The following is a 7,145-nucleotide window of genomic DNA, read 5'->3' as shown; positions in this document are numbered from 1 at the left end:
GAAATGGTTAAGGAGGAGTATGGATGCTGAAACAAATGTAGGAATATAGGTCAGGATAATTGTCTGCACCAGCATATGACTTTTACTGCTGTATCAGCTTTGCATGGCTCCTTTTTCACGTGATCCTACCTTTAGACTAAGTCAACTGATCATAATTACTGTGACAGATGCCTGTTACAAACTTTATTGCAACATTTGAGGCAAGCTACAAAGAAATGAACCTTTGTTTAAAGGCAGTTAAGTTTGGTAAATAGCAGATACAAGGGTGAGAAAATCCACCTTTGAACAAAGACTTTTTTTCTCTGAGTCAGTCATCCTGGGGTGATTCATGGTTTGAACAGAAGGGATGACAGCCTGACTGTTGGAGATGAATGGAGGATTTCTGTTTGTCAGTTCAGTGAGACTGATTTTTAAGACGTCATGTTTGTTAAAAGATACGTCCTTCCTCCCTATAGAAGAGGAATACGTTGCACTTGACTGCTTTTTTGATCATGTGCCAGATGAGGTGGAGGAACCAAAAAAAATCCTTCTGCCATGAACCATTTATTTACTTGTGCTTTACCAAGTTAATTGTATGCTTAAATTCTGTGCAAAAGGCTTCAAGGATGACTCTTCAGAGGCTGTTTCTCATTTTGCCTTGGAGTACAGGTCATCTTCTCAGCAAGGGTCATTAGCCATTGGAAGGGGCTGCCCAGGGAGGTGGTGGAGTCACCATCTCTGGAGGTGTTTAAGAAAAGACTGGACATGGCACTTAGTGCCCTGGTCTAGTTGCCGTGGTGGTGTCAGGGCAATGGTTGGACTCAATGATCCCAGAGGGCTCTTCCAACCTGATTGATTCTGTGATTCTGTGATCATACCTCCAGCTTAAAGCTTTATCCTCAGTGACTGTCAGCAATTAACTGAAACGGAAAAGGTGCTGTTTGGTTTCTGATCAGTATTTAAAGGATGCGCTGACTCACTCCGTTGGCAGAATTAGAGGCCGAATGTGGAAACTTTGCACAATTGTAGCAATGGAAATGTTTGGACACGTAAATGTTCATGTGACTGATTCTTACCATTAGGGAGGTGACTTCAGTATGACCCTTTTATTTAGTAAATATATACATTTGTTTATATACTAAAAAGGACAAGTAAAACGGATCAAAATATTTCCATACAGTTGGGCACTAGCTCAGTGAGCGGTGTTTGAACAGGCTGCCATATGTCATGCTCTGGCGGATTACCACACCCTGAAAAAGTCCTGCAAGAAAAATAATGCTTTTGCCTCCTGCATGTGGCTCTGGACAAAACCCCTCATCTCAGTCATCCGTTGAGGACTGTGTTTGCAGCCTTGCTCAAACTGGAAGCTTTCATTGATGAAAAATACCAACAGTGTTCTTGGATGCTGCCTTAAATACGTTTGAAATGTATTTTATTTTGTTAAATGTCTAAAGCTTAACTAATCTTTCTGGCAAATTCATTTTTTCCCTCCTAGTAAGTGCTGCTGCTGTAATTCTGGTTAGCATGGAGCTGCCAAATGGCTGGATGCAATGCGAATTTGTCATAATATGGTACTAACTGGATGAATTTTGAGAACTTGTTTTGGATTTTTAGTGCTGTGAAATAAAACTGCACACTTTCTTCATCTCCGCTTTATGAGCAGTAATAACGACGTGATCTTTAGTATCGTGGCTGTGTTCTTCAAAATACATTTGGTAGGTTGCTATTACCTCCATTCATGTCTGATTTAAAGTCATCAAATTGCTTGATGATTAATATAAAATGCCTTAACAAGGTTTTTGTTCTCACATTTTGAGGTGAGTCAAAATTTACTGTGGTGTTAAAAAGAGCGATAGTTTCCCGACAAGGCTTTGAAGATATCACTATAGTATGCAAAATATCTGGAAGCGTCGTGCGTTTTGAAGTGGCGTGAGGGTTACACACGTTTTTGTGCAGTCCAGAATCTGCTGCAGAATTATTTTTCTAAACATTATCGCTCTCTCAATTAAGAGATTGATACTGTTGATTTGATAAAGAATTAGAAACATGCATCATGCGATACTTTCTAACCTGTCATTTCTTGTAGGCATTTAGCAATAGAGCCTCGTTACTGAGTATCCATTAGCTACTTAGTTTGTTAATTCTCTGATTACCTGTACCTACAAATTAAGCTTTGCCTGCAGCGTGCGCATGTGCCGAGGACACAGCGCTTTGGTAATTGTGCTGTGACTGGAATGGCGTCATCTTTGATCAAGGGCTGTTTCTTCGTTTGCAGAAATATTTGTAAGACAGTTTGAAATAGAAAACAAATAGTTTAAAACAAATACCTCCCCCGCCTCAAACTGTGTAGTCATAGGAAATAGGTTGTGGAGTCTCCTTCTGTGGAGATATTCAAAACCCGCCTGGATGCGACCCTGTGCAACGTGCTCTGGGTGACCCTGCTTTGGCAGGGGGTTGGGCTGGATGATCTCCAGAGGTCCCTTCCAACCCTTAACTATTCTGGGATTCTGTGAAAAGGAGTGAAAGGAGTCTCTGAAATTAAGATACCAAAACCATGTATAACCTTCTAGGGGAAGAACATGACCACCACCATCCTCACCCCCTTACCCCCTTTTTTTAGATGTATAATAGGTTAAAGGGTAATTTTGTTAGTTGTCTTAACTTTTCAAAAGGAAGTTAGTATTATCAGATGTGAGTTTGCAGTTGCTGGTATGGCAGAAATAACGGTTTATCTTTGAATTGTTAAATTCTTCCTTTTGGGGGCTTTAGGTTACCTGATTAAGTTACATAGATGGGCCGAGACCAACGGCCTGAGGTTCAACAAGAACAAGTGCCGGGTCTTACACTTGGGCCACAACAACCCCCTGCAGCGCTACAGGCTGGGGGAAGAGTGGTTAGAAAGCAGCCTGGTGGAAAGAGCCCTGGGGGTGCTGATGGACAGCCGGCTAAACATGAGCCAGCAGTGTGCCCAGGTGGCCAAGAAGGCCAATGGCATCCTGGCCTCTATTAGGAATAGTGTAGCCAGCCGGTGTAGGGAAGTGATCGTCCCTCTGTACTCGGCACTGGTGAGGCCGCACCTTGAATCCTGTGTCCAGTTCTGGGCCCCGCACTTCAAGAGAGATGTTGAGGTGTTGGAGCGAGTCCAGAGGAGGGCGACCAAGCTGGTGAAGGGTCTGGAGGGTCTGACCTACGAGGAATGGCTGAGGGAGCTGGGGTTGTTTAGCCTGGAGAAGAGGAGGCTCAGAGGTGACCTTATTGCAGTCTACAACTACCTGAAGGGAGGTTGTAGTGGTCTCCCAGGCAACTAGTGATAGGACAAGAGGACACAGCCTGAAGCTTCGCCAGGGGAGGTTCAGGTTGGACATTAGGAAGCATTTCTTCTCAGCAAGGGTCATTAGCCATTGGAAGGGGCTACCCAGGGAGGTGGTGGAGTCACCATCTCTGGAGGGGTTTAAGAAAAGCCTGGACATGGCACTTAGTGCCATGGTTTAGTTGCCATGGTGGTGTCAGGGCAACGGTTGGACTCAGTGATCCCAGAGGTCTCTTCCAACCTGATTGATTCTGTGATTCTGTCACTATTTCTCTGGATTGTCCGAGTCATTTCTAAACCTGGCCATCCTAAGGAGTGACCTTACTGGACTGGAGTGAAGGTCTTGTGTCCTCCACAGTCTTCGAAAGGTGGTCACTTGTGGACCATCAGAAGAAGAATTATATACAAATGCAAACAGGATACGTTGGAAAGCCCACCAAAGCGTGGCACCAGGAGCAGGTGAGCCAGGGAGAGCTCATAACTTTGTTTAAGATTTCTGGGGAGATTTTTCTTCCCCACCCTTCCTCCTCCTATGAATTTATTGTCTTGAGGCCAGCCACACTTTCGTCACCCATGTCGTCATGTGATGGTGAGGCCACGCTTTGCTTTTGTGCACGGTGTAGTGGGTTTCTTTGTTTTAAAAGTCATGTCTGTTTTCTGTGTTGCTTTGACTGATGGGTGTGTGGGTGCGTTTTGTCTTTGGTATGCTGCCACCTTCACATTAATCTTCATCATGAAGACTCAGCAACTCCTGTGTATCCAGTTCAGCTTTTGAGTGCTGTTTTTCTACCCGATTTCTCAGGATTTGTGGTCTGGTAAGTAGAAAACTATTCCTAAATTGCTTTGTTTCTGATGTTGATAGAGTTTTTGAAGAGAGTTTTCATTGACTGTGAAATCTATGCCAGGCCAGAGCTAGGTTCTGCTTCCAGATCTGATAGAGGGAGATGTTTGTAAAGGCCGTACGGCCTGTTTCCCCTCCCTTGTTTGCTTCCAGAAGTGGAAAATGAAGATTATATATAGATTATATATATAATCTATATAGAGCTGCATTTCCAGCTCTTCTTGCAACTCATTTTAAAGAGATTTTTTTACTTAAAATCAAGACAGAGGATGCAGGGAGGTTCAGGCTGACAGCATGTGGTCTCTATGGTGGTGGATCTTTTTTTTTTTAAATTCCTTTGAAAAAGGGTTTAAAGCAAGCATTGCTTTTCTGACATTCTGTTGAAAGGTTTGAGCACACCTCTTACTGTGTTTAATTAACGAAAACAAATGAGTGGTGTTCAGGGAAGGGATTATTGTTGAAGGACTAGGATGGAAGGAGCTAGCTGAATTAATTTTTATTATTATTTAGGGGTCAGAAAAGCTCTGCAGCCTTTTTCACACCAGTGACCTGTAGCTCTGAAAAACACTTCACTGAATGTGATAACAAATCCTGAACCTCTTACAGAAAGAGAAGGTGCCCACCTGATCCTATGCACCCCAGAAAGAGGAGCCAGGTTGGATCAGGCTGAAGCTCCTTTAGCCTGGTGACCTCCTGGCTTTTGGTAGGACGTGGTGCCTAAGCAAACGCGTAGGGATAGAGCAAATATTTCCCCATACACTCCTGATTACCAGCTGTTTGTGGCTACAGGGGTTTTTTTGGAGTGAAGGAAAGTTGGTTTGTGTTTAGCTTTATATAGAGCTCTTAAGGAATTTCTCTTCTACGCAGCTCTCCTGTTGCTTTTTGCGCCCAAAGCCTTAGATTTGCCTTGCTACTTATGACGTGTGTTTTCTTTTCCCCAGGTGGGAGAGGCCCATCTTGCTTATTTGTTACTTGTGCTGAAATCATTCTGTTCTTCTTCTAGTAATTATTTTTGGCTTGGTTTTACAGAGGTGACCTTATTGCAGTCTACAACTACCTGAAGGGAGGTTGTAGTGAAGTGGGAGTCGGCCTCTTCTCCCAGGCAATTAGCGATAGGACAAGAGGACACAGCCTGAAGCTTTGCCAGGGGAGGTTCAGGTTGGACATTAGGAAGCATTTCTTCTCAGAAAGGGTCATTCGCCATTCGAAGGGGCTGCCCAGGGAGGTGGTGGAGTCACCATTTCTGGAGGTGTTGAAGAAAAGACTGGACATGGCACTTAGTGCCATGGTCTAGTTGACAGGGTGGTGTCAGGGCAACGGTTGGACTCAGTGATCCCAGAGGGCTCTTCCAACCTGATTGATTCTGTGATTCTATGTCTATAAATACACTTACTGGTCCAGTCTTGCACACAGTATTCAAGGTGAGGGTGCACCATTGACTTGAAAAGGGGCAAAATGATGATTCTTGTTAAGTTTTCTAGATTTTTCTTTCAACACCCCCCACGAAATAGCATCCCATTTCTTGATAGGTGGTTGAGCATCAGGTCAATGTGTGTGGAGCTCTTCACTGGTACCTCCGTCTCACTCCTGACAGTGTTTAAAAGCATCACAACCAATGTTCTACAGTTGTTTCTCAAAGACAACACTGTCCTCCATGTATAATGTATTCCTTCTTCTTGCTATTAGAGGCTATTTACTGCTCTCTGAGTATTTTGGTTATATAAAAATTGGAACAATTTTGTATTCTGATGTTTATGAATTTACAATATCCGGTATTTTTAATTATGGTAATTTTTCATGAATAATTAGTTTATTAGAATAAATTTACGAGAGGTGAATGGCAGAGGCACTATTTATAAACAATCAGTTGCATGGCTTCAAAGCATGGTGTTATAGGAAAATAAGGTAGAAAGGAGTTTTGGGAGGTCCTCTACTCCATCCCCCTGCCCTCTGTGGCATCCTCTATCCTGCTGATGGTTTGTCAAGGGCATTTGTTATTCTCATCTATGGTTCAGCGCATCTGCTCTGTGGTGCCAGCTGCAAATTCAGTAAGCACCAATTTTTCCCTCATTCCCCATGCATGGAACAGGTGTTGAACAGTGCTGGACTCAGATCTGACCCTGGTAGGACTCTGCTGGATGCCTTTTTCCAGCTTGAGGGTGAACTATCCTCTAGGTCTGGTTTGCCAAGTTCTGTATCTGCGCTCTCTTTCCCTTTTATGGGTGTAGGCATCACGAGCCGTGACATCTGAAACAGCACCCCAAGGCCTTTCTAGCCCTTGTCGTAACGTGGCATCCCCAGGTTTCATTTGTGCTGTAGAGCAAACCTGCCTTGTTTGCAGTGTGATTGGCATTGGGCAGCTCTTGCAAGCTATTACTCATCTCAGCACTGGCTTCTTCGTGCCTACAAAGAGGCCGCATCTGGAATATTGTGTCCAGTTCTGGGCCCCTCAGTTCAAGAAGGACAGGGAACTGCTAGAGAGAGTCCAGCACAGAGCCACAGAGATGATTAAGGGGGTGGAACATCTCCCTTATGAGGAGAGGCTGAGGGAGCTGGGTCTCTTTAGCTTAGAGAAGAGGAGACTGAGGGGTGACCTCATTAATGTTTATAAATATGTAAAGGGCAAGTGTCACGAGGATGGAGCCAGGCTCTTCTCAGTGACATCCCTTGACAGGACAAGGGGCAATGGGTGCAAGCTGGAACACAGGTGGTTCCACATAAATATGAGGAAAAACTTCTTTACAGTGAGGGTAACTGAAACTGGCACAGGCTGCCCAGAGAGGTTGTGGAGTCTCCTTCTCTGGAGACATTCAAAACCCGCCTGGACGCGTTCCTGTGTGATATGGTCTAGGCAATCCTGCTCCGGCAGGGGGATTGGACTAGATGATCTTTTGAGGTCCCTTCCAATCCCGAACATTCTGTGATTCTGTGAAAGAGTTTGATCATTGTTCTGGTATTTTTTCTGGAAATTAAAAGTCAGGCAGCATATCTGTAATCACTGCTCTTACAGAGGAG

The sequence above is a fragment of the Nyctibius grandis genome, chromosome 20 (genome assembly GCF_013368605.1).
Source record: "Nyctibius grandis isolate bNycGra1 chromosome 20, bNycGra1.pri, whole genome shotgun sequence".
NCBI classification, from domain to species: domain Eukaryota; kingdom Metazoa; phylum Chordata; class Aves; order Nyctibiiformes; family Nyctibiidae; genus Nyctibius; species Nyctibius grandis.
This window is presented reverse-complemented; position numbering follows the sequence as displayed.